This window comes from Mus musculus, chromosome 6 (assembly GCF_000001635.26).
Source record: "Mus musculus strain C57BL/6J chromosome 6, GRCm38.p6 C57BL/6J".
NCBI lineage: Eukaryota > Metazoa > Chordata > Mammalia > Rodentia > Muridae > Mus > Mus musculus.
The window spans coordinates 17,755,892-17,775,305 of record NC_000072.6 but is presented as its reverse complement, the minus strand read 5'-3'; the positions used below and the strand labels follow the sequence as shown (position 1 = coordinate 17,775,305).

Below are 19,414 nucleotides of genomic sequence, written 5' to 3'. Positions count from 1 at the left end.
TACTGGGCACGACCACACTTTGACCTGAATTGCTTGATTATGCATGCCTCTCTTCCCTAGTTCCTCCTCTATTTAAATGTTACGCTCAGTTCAGCACCCAAAGATGTACTTGGGATCACTGCCAGAGAGACATGATAGTAACATATGTACACAGGCAAAAACATAAGCAAATCTCTGATGCATGCATGCACACACTACGCTCAGGTTCCAACTGTTTCCTATTCCAACGGTAATCACTTCTAACTCCTCTTTATTTGAGTGTTTAAAACTTTCAGCCTTGCTCTTTATTTCTTCAGTCTCTCGAAAGAAGATGATATCCACCAATACGTTGTCAGAAGCCTCTTCTGAAAAGAAGGAACCTCAACCACAGCACCTAAGACCCCGGGTCCTGGTACTCCACGTGCTCTGCAACAACGTCGCATTGCTCGGAAGAAGCGTGCACTAAGAAGAGTAACCAGTGGGATGCAGAATGTTAGAAACTTTCCTCCAAGAGTATGAAAGAAGACAAAGGAAAACTCCAGGGATAAACTGCCAAGAGACAAGCTGTCCTTGCTCAGAGTTTGCACCCCTACATCCAGTCAAAATCAATCTTTAAGAGCAAAAACTACATGATCAGATCTTGTATCTCAAAAAAGAAAAAGAAATGGCTTCTCCTTGTGTGTGTAGTGATGAGGGTGGGGGTGAGTGGAAGAGTAACTCTAAAGGATGATCCCATAAAGTAATGCAAAAAACTGGCTGTGCTTAGAATGCCATGCATTCCTGCTAAATCTATCCCATACAATTTAGATATAAAACTATATAATACGAAATACTAACTGTGGTTCATAAGCTACGCTCTGCAAAGCCTTCAAAGTGGTGGCTGGCCCCTCCTCCCTGTCCCAGCCTACTGACCCGTAAGATGCCCTTATGGGAGCTGTCAAAATGGCGACACCATACAACTTAGCCTGCAGCAGTCACAGGAGCAGGTTTCCTGCCTTAGCCTACAGCCTTTGTGCAATATCACGGCAGGAGCTGTCCACAATGCCAGCACCTCCTTTCTAGCCTCCCAGAGCACCTCCACAGAGATGGCACCTCAGCCAAAGCCACCTGCAGCTGGGAATGGCTTCCCTTCTTAACATATTGGTCACATGCAAGAAAATGGGAGTTAAAAAAGCCACCAATCCCTTAGCTTCCCACAAAAACCTACCAAAGCCTGGGCATGAAAACCCACCAATCCCTTAACAGAAAAACCCACCAATACCTGAGCTTTCCAAACTCCAACTTGAAATAATCCCATCAATCCTTAATCTGGAAATCTCTGTCCTAAAAAGCCCCCGCCCCAAAACACCCTATAGAAGCCCCGCCCCAAAACACCCCATAGAAGCCCCGCCCCAAAACACCCTATAGAAGCCCCGCCCCAAAACACCCTATAGAAGCCCCGCCCCAAAACACCCTATAGAAGCCCCGCCCCAAAACACCCTATAGAAGCCCCGCCCCAAAACACCCTATAGAAGCCCCGCCCCAAAACACCCTATATAAGCCCCGCCCCAAAACCCTATATAAGCCCTGCCCTTTATCCGACTTCCTGCTGCCCGATCCCTAGAGCAGAGGGCAGCCATTCCTGGATTCATCCCTCCACACCCTAGACTGTCCAATGAAACTCTTTTATGATATCTCCTGTCTGGTGTGACGCTCTCATCGGAAGATGCCAAGAAGCAATGAAAAGAAGGAGAGAGGTGGAGCAGGGCTGAGGCTCCTGAGCTCCTGAGCTCAGCTGGGGATGCCTTCCCTGGGAGCTGCAATGCCTCTGCTGAGGAAGTTTCCTCTCAGAGCTCTGTGGCTCCTGGACCCTGTATCTCAGGATGTTCTTCCATTGGGATACTTTTCAGAGCTGTATAGCTCCTGGGCTTCCGAGTCCCAGGATACCCTTCCATCTGAACAGAAACATTTACACTAACTCCCCTATAAAGTCTTGTAGTAACAACATACATTTGCTTGGTGTTTACTACATTGTGGGCCATTTCTATACCTTGTCATTAAGTCTTTTTCACAACTGTTAGGCAGTTACCAGGACTTGAAAATGAGTCCCAAAGAAGTAAGAAGCCAGGTAGAGGTAAGTACCAAGTGACAAGGCAAGTGAGTCCACGTCCTTATTTAGTATACTATAACTCTTGTATGATAATGAACACTACGGAGCTCTTCATCTGGAGACTCTGAGGCACTGCCTTGCCTTTCCTTACACTACCCCTCACTCATCCATTTTCAAAGTACAAAGTCTGCATGTTAATGAAGTCATCATATCACAAAGTTAAAGGCATTGTGTGTGTGTGTGTGTGTGTGTGTGTGAGAGAGAGAGAGAGAGAGAGAGAGAGCCTCATCTAACACATTAGCAAAGCAAAGAAGAATGAAACAAAGTCCCACTCCTGGAGAATTCACTATAGCACACACATGGAGTGACAAATAGTGCTTGCAATAACAGAATCCAGCTACCCTCCCAACAGAAGCATTAAAAGCCTTCACCAGCTTCAGTGCACTGTGCACTGGGATTCAAAGGACAAACATAGATCCCTCCCCTAGGCAGACAGGGGAGTCATGGGCACTTTCGCTGAGGAGACTCACTTGGCAAACACGTGAGACTGCAAGCACATGGGCTGGGCGAAATGAAACACACTTTTCAAGAGAAACTGTAGCTGGTGGTGCCCCTGAGGAAGGAGAAGAGAGCTAAGGCTCCCAAAGCAGACTCAATGCCTAGTGTGCAAGGAACAAGTGAGAAGCCCTATCCAGTGGAGCAGGCTGGCAAGAGGGACTTTGGTAGATGTTAGCATGGGAAAGGAGATGTGATCAGGTCCTTAGGGTGCTTTAACTCATAGGGGTCTGTCTGGAGCTGGAAAATCCTGCATCTGGTTAATGTGTGTTCTGTGGGCAGTCAAGGAAGAGTACAGCTACACAACTCAGAACACCTCCGCATAACTCAGGAAGATGGCTCCTTGGACTAAGGCAGCAATTGGCTAACAACATTCAACAGCACAGGAAATACCCTACCTTCCTCTGAGAAGTCTTACAGACTCTGGAAAATGAGGTCATTATCAAGGAGAAAGTAATATTTAATCAAGAAAATTTTTGACCTGACAATTAATTTGTCTTGAACATGACTTCTTCAAATAGAACAGAATTTCACTGGGATACAGTGGGAAAATAAAATTGTCGCAGATGTCTCAGCAATGCACACTAATGATTGTCTCACTGTTCATCGTTTTTTATCAACACCAGTTTCCAACAACACTAAGACCACATAGCATAAATATTGTGCCATTCTTCTTACACTGGAATATTAAGTTTAAAAGTGAAAACAAAGCTGGGTCTGGTGATGCACACCTTAAATCCCAACACTTGGGAAGCAAACTCCCTGAGTTCGAGGGCAGCCTGGTCTACAGAGTGAGTTCCAGAACAGCCAGGGATACACAGAGAAACCCTGTCTTAACAAAACCGAGAAGAAAAAAAGGAGTTAAAACCAAAAACACCATACTGAAAGAACACACACACACACTCACACACACACACACACACACACACACACACACACACACACACACACACATTGCTCCAGGCAGCCCTGAGAAAGTAGAAAGCTAGCAATCAGCAGGGTGCTCCAGAGTTATTACAGCCAGGGTTTGATGACTCAACAAAAGCTCATTCTTGAATGTCTGTTTAATTCTTTATGAATTACTACATCAATGCTTTTTATTTCTTGGCAGTATTATGAATGGAACCAGACACTCTGACATGTTACCCAAGTGCTCTACCTTGACACATACATTCAGCCCTAATGCAGTAATTCTGAAGCAAAAACATGACTTTTCTGTGTGTGTTGAAATGATTGCTCAAAACATTATTTGTCCTACTTGTAAATAGTTGTGTTGGAATTCTCAAAACTAAAAAAAAAAATTAATTATTTAAATATCAGCCTGATGAAAGAACACACAGATTAAAGATACTAAGGGATGTTATATATTTAACAGGAAAAGCTATAGATTTTTTCAGAAAAAAAAAAGAAAAAAATTTTCTAGATCAAAAATTCAAAAGAGAAGAATGCAGGCAGGAAGAGTTAAGGAGGGAGGGTTTATGGGGGCCTTTAATTTTAGAGAAAGCCTGGCCTTTGGTGGTAAGACATAAAACAAAAGCCACAAGCAACAGCTATAAAGCTGGTTATATAGATATTAAATATGTCTACAACTGATAAAAAAAAAATGCCAGAGACAAAAAAAAAAAAACAAACTCTAAAAATGTATTTTCAAAATACAACTTAGAGAAAAAGTAATCCTCTTATTATAAAGTAAGCTATTATACACATTAATAAAACAACTTAAAAAATAAATATCAATTTAAACACTGGTAAATGAGTCTCCAAAAGATCTCCAGGCAGCTAACAGTTGCTTGGGAAGGGGAGCCACTTTCTTCACGTCTATAACCACTCGTTAGATGCTCATGCTCCTGTAATAAACCACCCCTCACCCACAGACGCCTGGGGAAGCAACTCTAATGAAACTCGTTAGGTCATGTGCGCAGGCTGACTGGGAAGGAAGGCATTAGCGGAACCGAGGCTGAGGACAAGCAAGGGGATCAAGGGGTAAAATGCCACCATGAAAGTGATTATTAGACATGATGCAAACGTTAATGGAATGTTCAGCCTAATTTCTAGAAGAAGTTCAAAAGAGACACTGTTTCCTGATCGATTGATTGGACCATGCCTGCTGCACACTCGTTCTTCACTGTGGGTGAGAAAGCTGTGAGCTCTTCCTAACACCTCACGGTAGCAGATGGGGGAGCTGACACTTTTGAGAGCCTGCTAATACAGAGACTTGGTAAAGTGGGGGTATAGCAGGCACTGCTGTGCACCTCTGCAGATAGTTTTGTTAGCGACTCCATGTTCTGTGTGTTCTATGGGGACTCAAATGACTCCATAAATGCAACAGATTTTTCTGACTCGGGGTCTCATTTTATTTGTTCTTTCAAAATCAACACATGCGTACATCGATGCCCACTTTTAAAGACAAGTTGTATGCTGCCAAAGGAATGAAGCTCAAACAGAAACCCTGCACTCCGGCTCAGTAATGCATTTCTATGTGTATCTGTATCACAAAGAGGGTAAAGGACAAGGTTGGATATCATGAGGCTTCGCTCACTTTACCATGACTATGCAGTTATCCCACTGAAACTAGTCAGCAGGGCATGGCAGAGTGGCCTTGTCCACTTTCATCATTGCCATAGAAATCACAGAGTTCCCAAAGTCCCCAGCTTGATAAATGAGAACCTTTCCTTGCAATGTCACAATATTTGATATTATATTTTAAAAGTATTAAAGATAGATCTTCATCTCTTGAATCTTATACTTTTCATTGTAATTAAAAATAAAGGTGCAATCTATCCCAGATTTGAACTACAAACAATATAAACTGGATGACTTCTTTCAAGTAATTTAGCAATATTTAGCAAAAGTCTAAACTCACAAATGATGGCTCCATCCATACAAATATTATGGTCAGTCATAGAAATGTGTACGAGCACAGTCAAGAAGATGTAGCTGTCTCTTGTGAGACTATGCCGGGGCCTAGCAAACACAGAAGTGGATGCTCACAGTCAGCTAATGGATGGATCACAGGGCTCCCAATGGAGGAGCTAGAGAAAGTACCCAAGGAGCTAAAGGGATCTGCAACCCTGTAGGTGCAACAACATTATGAACTAACCAGTACCCCGGAGCTCTTGACTCTAGCTGCATATGTATCAAAAGATGGCCTAGTCGGCCATCAGTGGAAAGAGAGGCCCATTGGACACGCAAACTTTATATACCCCAGTACAGGGGAACGCCAGGGCCAAAAAGGGGGAGTGGGTGGGTAGGGGAGTGGGGGTGGGTGGGTATGGGGGACTTTTGGTATAGCATTGGAAATGTAAATGAGCTAAATACCTAATAAAAATGGAAAAAAAATAAAAAAATAAAAAAAAATTAAAAAAAAAAAAAGAATTCCATTTAAGGGCTGGAGAGATGGCTCAGCAGTTAAGAGCACTGACTGCTCTTCCAGAGGTCCTGAGTTCAATTCCCAGCAACCACATGGTGGCTCACATCCATATGTAATGGAATCTGATGCCCTCTTCTGGTGTGTCTGAAGACAACCACAATGTACTCACATACATAAAACAAATAAATAAATCTATAAAAAATAAAAAATAAAAGAATTCCATTTAAACATATAATACTATAGTCACTTAAAGATTATTATGGAGCTATTTTTTACAAGAAAATGGCAGCATCTACGTCTTTTTAAAAGCACATTTTAAAAAAGAAAACTAAATGAAATTAAAAACACAAACCGAAAAAGCTTTTAAAGAATTTTTATCTTTTTCATATCTAGATCCTTGTGTCTGTCATACATGTGCAGGGGCAGAAGAAGGCACCAGATCCACTGGAGCTGGAGTTACAGGTGGATTTGACACACCCAACATGGGTACAGGAAAAAGGACTCAGATCTCCTGGAAGAGCAATAACCTCTCTTAATCGTTGGCCATCTCTCCAGCCCCCAGAGCTGAGACCTCTTACTTGGGTAAGCCAAAGGAGAAAAAAAAATATGTACAGAAACTTTACAGGATAGTATTTCTGAAAAGTTCTATGACACCATCGATATCTCTTGGCTATTGATCCTCTTCCAACTTCAAAGGCAGTGAAAGAAGGTTATATTCTCAATTCAATGACTCTGACACCCCCGTCTTCTCAGTTCTTATTTAAGAACCCTCATAATTACACTGACTACGCCTGGATAACCAAAGAAGACCTCTTATTTTACAGTCAGTACACGGATACCTTACAGCCATCTAATTTTCTGTCATTCAGTGTAACATGGCTACAGAGCAACATGTCTATAGATTCCAGGAAGAAGACACAGACATATGGAGTGCTGCATCTCCTCTAAAATGTATATTGAAATGTCATAGGCATTCTGACAGACTTGACTGGAAAGATTGTTAAGGGTGACTGAGTGTCAGGAGTGACACTCAGGCCCCAAGAATGAATTAATCCCCCTATCATATTGGTTAACTGTCCTTCAAGCTCCTGGTATAAAAACAAAAGATGAACCTAAACCTTCTCTTAGTCTCTGCCACCATGTTCTGTGATAGAATGTCAAAGATCTAAGACTCCTTCAACAAGACATCTCCTAGTCTTAGACTTTCCCATCTCCAGAACTGTGAGGCAAAGAGACAGATTGCTTCTAATTGACCTGAGCCATAGTGTTCATTCACCATAGCAGAAGGTAGATAGGGACAAGTCCATCTGCTGCTTATCAAAGCTATGGAGAAGCAGTTCATGGAAAAATGACTTTCTTATTTTTAGGGCAAAATATGATTCATTAAAATAGCCAATTCAGCTATATTTTAAATGAAAAGAAAAGTATGCAGAGAGGAGCATTTGTGGGTGAAAGAAAGAATGACTATCAAGTGGCTATAGAAGATGCAGGTCAGACATAGTAGCACAATGAGAAACAACATATAGGAACACACAGAATTGAAGGGAATGTCCCAGTAAAATAATTGTTCCCATAGCAACCAGTTTTCAGCCCTTTGTCCTCTGCAAATATTCTTTAAAAGTATTGGTACCAATGTCCTGCCACTGCTCTGTGTGTTCGTTCATTCTTCACTAACATTAATTCTCTTTTAAAATCCATTCCACTGTCTGGGTAATTTAATGACTGTCTTAGTGAATCTTCTAATACCAGGAAGACATCATGACCATGGAAGCTTATAAAAGAGAACATTTATTAGGGCTCATGGTCCCATGGCAACAGGCAGGCAGGCATGGCACTGGAGTAGTGGCTAAGATCTTACATCCTAATCTACAAGTTGCAGGCAAAGAAGCACATTGGAAATAGTTCTAGTCATCTGAAACCTCAAAGCCCACCCCCACTGCCACACTTCCTCCAGGAAGGCCATATCCTCAAATCCCCAAAGGCTACTTTCCCAAAAATGTTTCGCCAACTGGGGGCCAAGCATTCAAATGTATGTACCTACTGGGGCCATTCCCATTCATGATTCTTTGACACACAAATATCTCAGTCTTCACTGGAGGATGAAGGCAGTTAAGCTTGGTAAGATCAGAATTTATAATGTGTAACAAATCTACTTGCTACAAAAGTAAGTGGTCTCTGTATATCATGAATGAATTTGAAGGCCAGTGGTGAGGAGCATATGGAAGTGTTTGGAGAGAGAAAAGGCAAGGTAGAAATGCTGTAGTTATATTAATCTCAAAAAGAGGAGAGGGGAAACACATAAGCTTCTTGCACAAGCCTTTAAGAGTACTCAAGAGTTTGAGGCCAGCCTGTCTGCAGAGCAAATTCCAGGACAGCTAAGGCTATACTGACAAACCATGTCTGGGAGAAAAAACAAACAAACAAACAATAAACTTGCAGCAGAGACTCTAACCTTTAAATGGAAACTAACTCTAACACAAACATCAGCCAGGCTTTCTTGGTCAGAATCTCCACATCCCCAGAAGTCCCTGATAATCAACACAGTGAGAAGAGGAGAAGAGGGTATAGTAAAATTAGTAGAGGTTATTTTCCCCCACAAGAAAGGTAAAAGGTTTGATGGTATGTGTAGCAAGGTGTAGTTTTATGAAATAAAGTTGACCAATAAAATTAGTGAATATTCCTCAACATTAGATCAATTCAGAGTTAACTATATACTCTTCTGGCAAAGAACACTGCATAGACTATCTGAGACAAAAATAGAAAATTCTAAATATATCAGCATCTGTTCCATGAGCAATGGCTCCTTTTCCCCCATCAGAGGAACTGGTAGGCATCAGCTCTCCACTGCACCAAATGTGCATAGCCATGTCACTAGTGGAGAAAGCATTGGAGTGGGTGTGGGATTGATGCTCACTCTGAATCTCAGGACTAGGGGCTAAGAGGTGAGAGTCACAGAGCCAAGATCAGGACTAGGGGCTAAGAGGTGAGAGTCACAGAGCCAAGATCAGGACTAGGGGCTAAGAGGTGAGAGTCACAGAGCCAAGATCAGGACTAGGGGCTAAGAGGTGAGAGTCACAGAGCCAAGATCAGGACTAGGGGCTAAGAGGTGAGAGTCACAGAGCCAAGATCAGGACTAGGGGCTAAGACGTGAGAATCACAGAGCCAAGATCAGGACTAGGGGCTAAGACGTGAGAGTCACAGAGCCAAGATCAGCCTAGGCCGCCTACTGGGACCCTAGCGCAACAAATAAAACCTAGAATGGGAGCTCAGGACCCCAGTATTTAAAATGAAGTTCACCAAGGAGCATTCCATGCAGAGTTATGACACAGCAGCGTGTGCTGCATAAATGTGCTGCCCAAAGAGGAGGACACAGGCATGTACTTTATCGCTGGTGCCTGAACTTCTAACACTAAACTGCTTTTAATATGCAGAGCTTATTACTGGCAAATCTTGTGTTCTTCTAGCTCCTATGACAGAATTTTCTCCCAGGAACACTGTCCAAATCTCTAAGATGGTTGACCAGCTGAGGCAGTATGTTTTGCAACCACAAAAGAAGAGGGACACAGGATGTAGTCTGAGTGCAATACCCCCAGGATCATAGCCTAGACTTAGGAACAGTCCCTTTGGAACTAACTCCTCAGGACCAAAAAGAGGAAAAGAGGTTTGTTTTCAGTCTTCACAAGGTATATTTTTAAATACCATATATAAAAATATACCTGCAAAACATACTCTGTGTTCTTCCATGTCCTGACTGCTTTCCCCTGTTCCTTTACTCAAGATAACCACCATCAACATCTCCCCATACTAAGCACAATGACCCAAACCAACTGAAAACCTACTGCAGCACATTAGGTAGTAGGCCGCCCATCTGCCAGTTCAGGACGGAACCAGATGAGCCAGACCATACCAGCTATTACAATCAACCATATCCATAAGTAATTTCATGATGTATAAGATGATACTATTTGCCATAGCTAAGAACCACTTGAGCCTTCCTTCCTAGAACCATATGCTTAGGGGTAAGGAGCTCTTGGGGATTATGTAAAACAAATCTTTTAAGTGCACTACTGACTAATTTAGAAGATAATCTTAAAAGTTTTATGAGAACTAATAAAATCATACTTGCCTAGCAGTGGAAGGATTTGAAAAATAAATAGCACTCATTTTCTTGATGCTAAAAGTCAATGCCCACTCCTGGCCAGGGTTGCTGGAGTTATCCTGAAGGGCCAGCGTCACCCTTCCCTGTTCCAGTCTTTACTATTGACTGGTCTATTTTTTTTTTCATTCTAACCTTGATATTTTGAGTGCTCTCTCGTGTAACATCATGAATTTGTCTCCTCTTCATCTTGAAATCAGTTCTCCACAGAAAGCTTTTGTGGTAGAACTGTGTGCTGCATAAAAATACCATGCTGCCAGTGCCTTGTGCTCCTGGTTACCAGCATAAAATGCTAATTGTTGGAGAAGCTGCCTCACAAAACACGTAACTGCCCTGGCTAACACTGTGCCTCCTATTGCAGTTAGCCAAGGCAGACTGTTCACTCCTCCCATCACTAATTTCCTACAGCCAGAATGCAGGGCTCAATCAACAGCCTGAAATTAGAAGAAGGAGCCATTATAAACCGATCTGTAGATTTTGTAAGAGTTTGAAACAGGACATTAGGGGGAATGCAGTAAAAGAAAGAGAAAAGACAATTTGGCTTTCACCACACCGACTCATAGCTCTCGGAGAGAATCTGGAACTCAGTTTAGACTGGTGTAGACTCAAGCAACTGGGGCTTTCCCACCCAATGCAAAGCATGTTTTTATTACACAACACCTACTTAAACGCACTAAATGGGAAGCAGAACCAAACCCTGTTTGGTAGTATACAGGATTTTCCGAAGATCTAATTGTCATCTAAATGTCTGGGCCCTCTACCTGCTTACTCACTAGTGTTCTTGGAGAAGCCATTTCAAACAATTATGGATGCCTTGTACAAAACAGAGGCTGGACAGACAGCAGCCGGTACAGAGCCCACCATGCTCCCACACGGCACTACTCCTACTACCAAATCTCAAAAACAAGCAGAAGTCCCTTGCTAGCGAGTACATCATGCAGGAATTTCCTGTGCAGATAAACCAACTGCACTGAGTCATGATCATTCTGGGTTATCCATCTTCCCAGACCTGACTTTTTTCCACCTCCCACAATACAAATGATAAAATATCCTATGTTGTGTGGGCTCGTTTCCAACCATCTGTACAAGTAACATGACCACCCCCACAGCAGCTCAACTGTAGGAAGAGAGCTTAGCTGAATGAAAGGCAGTCTAGAAATGTTACGGTTCCAGGAGTTCTAGTCAAGCACAAGAAATCCAAGTCTTAACACATGGATTGAGCTCCAAGCATAATAGCATTCCCAGGAAGCCATTTTTAAACAGCAACTAACTACTAGTTACTTGGTAGTCTGGGACCTCCTCAAATGTAAACCAGCTCAGGAAAAGAAAAGCCAGTAACTCAGGCTCATGATGCTAATATCTTCACAACTTTCCAAATGGGTTACAAAAATAAGTGTGAAGTCTCTATTAATGTCAAGAATTCCCAATAGTTTAGCTTTTTGTATTATCAGTAGCTGTTTGTTGATTCACATTAGCCCCCAAACTAATAGTTTTAGGACAAACTATTTTACAAAGAATTTACTCATTGAAAACAATGGAGTTGGGGAGGGAGAAAATGGAAAATAGAAAATAGCGGGGGGAAAAAAGAAAACCAAACAAGACTAATCCTAATTTTAGAGGCATTTAATGTCCAGAGAGAGAGAGAGAGAGAACATTAATTCCACAGACAGAATTTAATTTTATTTACTTAAAAATGTCACGTCAAGAAAATCCTGAAGGCATTCATCAGAAAAAAAAAAATCTTCATACTGGCCAAAGTGCCTAAAAGATGAACATTTCCATTACTAAAATGAAAATAAAAAGCAAGAAGAAAAACTAAGTTGCTATGGCAAGAAAGGGTCTAACAACTATGGAACCGTCTCAGTTAAAATGTCTATGATTGTGTTTTTACTTTACGCAAACTGGATGTGTCAATGAGAATTTGAATTTGCAGATGAGTTGCTTTTTTAAAGTCTGCAACACCCCCCACCCCCGGGCCGAAAACTAAAAATAGAAAATGTTGCTTTCATTCATGTGAAATAGTTTACAAAGAAATCAATGCACAATATCAGGAAACAAAGGCAAGACCTGCTCCGCATCCCTGAATTATTGTTCCAGACTGACACTACACACAGATGGCGTTTGCAGACTTCAGCTTCCTCAGCAAGAGAAGCTGGAGACGGGCTATTTAGGATTGAAAACAAATGGACTGCAGTCAGGTGGGCAACTGATCATTTCCCAGCAGATGACCTAAGTTCTCAGGGCCCAGTAGTTTATTGATAGCTAAATAAATTTAAAAAAAAAAAAAAAAAAAAAAAACAAGCTCTCCCATTGAATGCAAAATTACCTTTGCTTCTTGGTAAGAGCTTAAGAGAGACAAGGCTGTTGGAACTACAGAGATTGCCAACATGGACTAGCACTAAAAAGGACTGACAGACAAAGCTATTTCTTCTGTACCCCACTATGAATACTAAAAGAAACAAAGCAAGAAGCAAACCCACAGGTATTTTTTTCTCCCTATAAATAGTGATAGACTCTGTCCACCCTCACTAAAAAATCAACAGGTTTGGGTTAGTGAGATGTCCCAGTCAGTGAAAAGGCACTTTCCATGCAAGCCTGGTTGCCTGAGTTCAAAGCACTGTACCCATAGTAGAAGCAGAGAGCCAACTGCCAAAGGTCTTCTGACCACATGTATGAGCATACACACACACACACACACACACACACACACACACACACACACACACACACACACAATCATAATCATCAACTAAATTTTAAATGAAAACATGCATCAATTTCCTCAGAAGGTAAAAGTGGCAATGAGTATTTACGAAGTCTGGTATAGTATCTATTAAAGTATCACAGAACCTTTAAATAAAGAATTAAAAAATGTATGACTTTAAGACAAATAAAAGTAAACACATAAACATAAAAAACAACCATATACTAGCTGGTGGCTACTTGTATTTAGAAAGATTCTCTTTTCAAATCAAGCTTAAAATAATACCGTGTATGTGTGTGTGTGTGTGTGTGTGAATTCTATTTAGATTTCAGACATGCTTCTACAATAAAGAGGACACTGGCATTACCGCATTTACTTCAGTAAGTAAAACTCTCTGGAATGAGATTAGGTATAATTGGTAGCTGACATCAGGGTAAAACCTGAAACCACTAAGGTTCCCTCTGTAAAAATAACTCTTAGCCTCCCTCAACACATATACTGCTAACTATTAAGTGGACAAATTATTATTAATAGTCAATTTAACACATAACAAAATAAAGTCCAGGCTTAAGGAAAACACACTGTAACTTAGGGTATGAGGCACTAACACACATGACTGGTAGAACACCATCTTACAAGAACAAGAGATGTTTACTGAGCCTTCATCAGAAACAGCTAGTTTAAGGCACTTAAAATTCAAAACAGTGCCAGAACACACAATTCCGTGTGTCCTAACTTTACAGAGGAAGTCATTGAGAAGCTAAATCATCTGCCTATGGTTAATAAGTAAAGTAAGTTAGTAAGTAAAGTAAGAAGCCATCCCAGCAAGCCCAGCGCTTATAACACAGTACCCATGCTGCTTCATTATACTGTCCAGCAGCATGCTTTAAATGTAGGCTATTTTTAGCAGGAAGGGGCTCAGGGAAAGGTGGAGAGATTGAGATGATATTGAAAATCAAGTTGAGAACATGTGTTCCATGTGTTAAGACTCTGCTGATGGGATGAGGGTTAAAGGGACAGTTGGTATTCAGAAGGGACATCAGATAGAAAGATTACTAAAGCTATGAACAGCTAGGAAAATAAGAAGGTCCAAGTGGAAGACCCTGTATGAGAAAATGCATTTTGGAAAAGAGCAAATATATACAAGGTAGTGGTAGGAGTTAAGACAAGATAGGAAAGTTGGGACCATATGGTGGCTGGCTTAGAACACCCAGTCCAGGAGTTTATATTTAGTTCAAAGAGCAATGAAAAATTACTGAAATGTTTTTTAAACAGGTGCTGAGCATTAAGGACCATAGTCAATAAACTAACTCACACAACAGAATATGAATTGCACAATTCCAAAGCAATGCTAATTTTAAATCACAAAAAAGAAAGAAAATGCTTGGTAAGGAGAAAAACTGTTTGGAAGGACACAAGGGGCCTTTCTAAAATAACAGGAATGTCAGGTTTCTTACTTTGGGAGAGATCAATTATGTCAGCTGTATATCACCAAATTAAAAAAAAAAAACAAAATGCCATGTGGAGCAAGCCTGGGCAAAGCAGTGGCTCTGAGCCTTCCTAATGCTGTGACCCTTTCATACACTCCTCATGTTGTGGGCACCCCCAATCAGAAAATTATTTTTGTTGCTACTTTGTAACTTTAATTTTGACTGTTATGAATCATAATATGCAGATGGTCTTAGGTGACCTCTGGGAAAGTGTCATTTGATTCCTAGGGGAGTTGTGGCCCACAGGTTAAGAAATTCTGGGATAGAGAAAGAAGAGATTAGGAGAAAAGGTGAAGGAGACTATTACAAAGACCCAGAGGAATAGTACCAGAAGCCATGAGATGGGATATGAAGAGAAACAAAAAGGACCAGTATCAAGTGAGAGTGTGTGTGTGAGAGACAGAGAGACAGACAGACACAGAGAGAGAGAGAGAGAGAGAGAATTGATATAAAAGTATACACATAGAAATTACAATTTCATTCCTGCCACATGGCAGATACCAAAGCTAATGCTTAGTTTTAATCCCATTCTTTCCCTTCTGTATGTGCTTTAAGTTGCTGCTTCTATCCTTGTTTACACTCTATTTTATATCAATTAAATGTATTCGTTACATAACTACCAAATGTTTGTAGCATGGAAAATTTTAGCCATTCAGGAGATCTGTCCACTTTACACATTATAACAATGCCACAAGATTAATTATTACACCCATTTTTCGGGCAAACAAAGCCAATCTAATGGATAAGGTGCCTAAAACAACATCACAAATGTAGGCTATCTTACTTGCCTGACAAAAAGCACAGCTTCCTTAGCATTGTGCTATATAATATATGTTTATATCGTAAAAATATTAACAAAATAGAGCTGGCAAGGACTAACGCAGGAAAGGGATGATGTCAGCCCAAATGAACCCTCAATATAGTGAAATATTCACCTTGCAGGTTTCCAGAGGCTACATTAGTTAACTAGGTTTAATTTCCTACAGGACCACCACAAGCTTCCCATAGCAGGAACGGGGAGTTTGATGTGAGCACTTGTGGCATTACGTGTACAAACTCACAAATTCATATTTATAAGATATGTGCCATATGCCATTTCAGGCAATTCGATCTCTATCAAATAAAGTCATGAAACCTGCAGATTTTGAAAATTATTACAGGTAAAGCAAATGATCAGGGAAAGTTCTTAGAAATTTAAGTTTTAATTTTTAAAGGTGACAAATGTTACAGCAAATCTATTTTGAAGGAAGTTTTGCTTCATCTCTGGAGATCAGGAAGAAAATGGATATATGGGAGTCTCTGGAAAGCTGGTGACCCCAGAGGAAGACAGGAAGGCTTAGAAAGGAGATCTCTTTTGTTCATTTTTCTATTACATAGTACTTTTTCTAGGGCCATGTAGCTGGTTAAGTGATGTAAGTATATTCTTCTCTGTGTATTCTTTTGTTAATGGATTAAGAAAGCAGCTCTAAGCTCTGTTTTTGTAATTTTATAGCTGAATTTCCTATGCTGGACCAGAGTCAAGGCATAAATGAAGGGAGACGCGTGCTACCTTCATGAAAGCATGGGAACATGCGCTCAGCTGACACGGGTGCTTCCACTGGCCTGAGCACCTCATCTGATCTCCAGGTCACATGTGTTGTCATCACCTGACCTCCACACGTGCACCACTATATTAACATGCCCATACCCATAAAATACAAGATGAAAACTCAACTGCTGGGTAAAAGAAATGAGCATCCCTATTCACACACACTAACTGCGATCACAATGGATCACTGCACACACATCTAGAAGAAAATATAGAGGAAAAATATTCTCAACCTGAAAGTAACATAACTTTTTACATAGTGCATTAGAAACTGATAAATAGGCTTGGTCAAAACTTAAAAATCAACACTGTTAGGAAAACACAAAAACAACAACAAAAACTACATGCTATAAGAGAGTATTGCCGTTATCTAGATTTAACAAAAGTACTGTATCAAAGCATATGAGGAGCTCTCAAAACTCAGTAAAGACTTCATTTTTAAAATAAGTTATTTAAATGATATCTCATCAAAAGATGACATACAAAGGACCAAGAAGTGTGTGAAAATCTGCCCAAGATATTTCAGAGTGAGAAAATGCTCACTGACATCACAGTATGCTATCACACGCTCACTAAAGGGCATGAATTGAAAATGCTGACAAAGCAAATATTGGCAAGAACAGGGACAAAATCAACTCCCCTCCCCTGTGGTAAAACACATACAATGATCCTGGGAAATGGTTTGGCAATTTCTCAAAAACGGCACTTCCAGGTATATAATTGTTGAGAAGGAAAATGAAAGCCTGGGGTCTGGGGATGCAGCTCTGGGAGGAGCTTTGCTTAGCACACGTCACGTCCTAAGCTCAATGCACAGCTCCACAGAGTCCAACAGCCAGGTAAAATCAAATCATAGCTAAGAACTGAAAACATGGCCACAGGAGGAATCCTCACAGAGTATTTATATGGGAGCTTTATTCACAAGAACTTAGGACAGGAATAAACTCTCTGTAGAACCAGGACTTTTATTTCTGTTATTCAACATTAAGAACTCTCAATAGCTCCAACAACATGGCTGAAAACATGCTGAACAAAAAAAGTATACAGTGTATTTTTTTATACAAAATTGTAACTAGGGTAACTGGCTTTAAAGCATAGGGGACCTCTTTGGTGTGATAAAAGCATGTTTAATCTAGATTGTAATAATGCTGACTACAAGAATATACACATTCCATCAAACTATACACTGAGACTGAATATACTTTATGTAACATGAATCATGTTATTTTAAAAACTGATTTCCCGGGGCTGAAGAGACTGCTCAGTAGTCAAGACCACTTGTTACTCTTGCAGAGGAACCAGGTTCTGTCCCCAGCACTCATGGAGCAGCAAATAACCTGCTCCAATATTGGAGAGATCCAATATCCACTCCTGGCCACTGGATGAAACAGGAAATAAGGTGATGCGCACACATGCATTCAAGCAAAAGACACACAAAATAAAAGTAAACAATGACGTGGTTTCCCTTAAATATTCTGCATATTTCATAATACCAATTTAAGTAATAAGTATTTTTCCTTTGATTCATGTGTACTGGCATAAAAAATAAATTTCTACTACACAAATTTATATTTATTTGTATATACTAATTTAGTATTATTGTGTCTATACTAATTTTGTATTGTAATGGCAAAAATGAATAACTAATATTGAGATAGGATACAAGTCTAAAATATTCACTTTCTGAAACATTATATTAAATATTTCCAAATCCCTGAGCAGTGCCTCTTTAGTCTAGAAACTACTTGTGGCAAACTCTATTTTCCAGATAAAGCTGCTATTATATTTTCCATATTGCATGCTCTTCTGCAATGTGACCTTGCTACTCACACCCTCACCACAACACGGTTTTTCTTTGCCTCTCTTTGAATCTGGCTCATCCTGGTGACTTATGTGGCCACTATTATATATGGAAGCGACTTCAAAGACCTCAGGCACTAAAGCAAAGGAAACAGCACAGCCTCTTCCTGCTCTCTCGGGATGCTCTGTAATGAAGTATTACTTCCAAGAATTGAGTACCATGCTTTAGCCACATGAAGAAGCTAAGAACAAGCCTTTCTGTCCATAGCTCCAGGAAGGCCCAACTCAACAGGTAGGAGCCACAGCTACTCTGGACCTCTGGCTCACATGAGCCTTAAAAATAGCTACAGAAATCTGGCTATAACTGCTTATGAGATCTAAGGATGGGAGCAATAAGTGGGGCTTGCTTAACCCAAAGAACAGTGAAAGCAGTGCACACTGATTTTAAGACGCTGTGTTTGGGGGTATAAAATAGTAATAATAACATGATCAAAAATAAGCCTAGGGAAGTCCAGATGAGAAATTGCAGACTCTGAGTGAGGCAAGGCTAGGCTGGGCCACCTGTGTGTTTTTCCCTAGGCCAGACCCTACAAAAAGTCTTTCTTCAATCTCTAGTGGCCAGGATGGAGGAAATGGCTAAAGTTACAACAGCTAAGACTGTGATTTCTCGGTCCATATACATTCTCAGCAGGCTTGCTGCTGCCCCAAATGTGTGCCAAGCCCTGAATTTTAAGTACGTGCTTAATTCGTAATGACAAGAGGGATACAATTTTATTTTCATGCTGTAGAGAAATTGATGCTAGAGCAACTTGTCATTACTACATAACCTTTAAAGATGACAATTCAACTTCAATCTGATGTTCTAAAGCCATCGGCATACGGACACTTACCAGTTCCATGATAAATCTGCACTTTGTAATTAATGTCTCCCACGCTACTGCTCTTTTGAGTCACCTGATCTTGCTCAGAAAAATGACAAGCAAGAGTTGTTCACTGACATATTTCTGGCATACCAGAAATACATGAAAAGTTCCTTAGCCTAAAACATGATCTCTACGCCTGTATTAACCCCATATGACTTAACATATCGTATTTCCAATAATATTCTTTAACCCATAGACGATTCCGATGTTAAGAATAAGTGTTCACTTAATGTACTAAAAAGCTTAGTGTGTGGTGGTATCTGCCATGCTTTGAGGACACCGTTTAAGCTGGAGGGATGTTTGTTTTTAAGAGACCAACAATAACTGACTCATTAACCCACTGGCACTGCTGAGAACCACAAGGTGACCCAGACTGTGTTTTCCGTCTAAGAGTACATACCTGGAACATGGAAGATAATCACCCTAACTTGGACAAAATTTATACTGATAAAGTACTTGAAATGGCGAGCATTCCAACTTACTAGGCTGAAGCCATTTCTGCACCACTGTTGTAATCACTTAGTGGTATCTGCCGTGGGACTGAGCGGAAGTTGTAAACACACAGGGCACTTTCCAACCCAGGCGCACCTCGCCCAGCTCTGTGCAAACTTGTCTTCAAAGGTGTCTGTCCTCCATGAGTCCTCCATGGATCTTCCAGTCTCTCACCCAGCCTGAGGAAGTGGTGGCTTCCTTTCTTTTTTACTCTTCCCTACTGCTGGATAGTATTTTACAGAGTTGATGTTTGGTAAGTCTCTCCCTAGTG

At 40.7% G+C, this 19,414-nt stretch overlaps 1 protein-coding gene and 1 long non-coding RNA gene across 19 annotated transcripts in view; one reads left to right on the top strand and one right to left on the bottom strand.

The window, feature by feature from the left end:
* The window catches only part of St7 (suppression of tumorigenicity 7), a 249,123-nt gene that overhangs the window by 167,718 nt on the left and 61,991 nt on the right, over positions 1-19,414 (bottom strand). The gene's annotated exons all lie outside the window — the stretch shown is intronic.
* Gm52895 lies at positions 13,159-18,747 on the top strand. Its single transcript, XR_003956411.1, has 2 exons — positions 13,159-13,233; positions 15,836-18,747. It is a non-coding gene; the product is annotated as a predicted gene, 52895 (long non-coding RNA).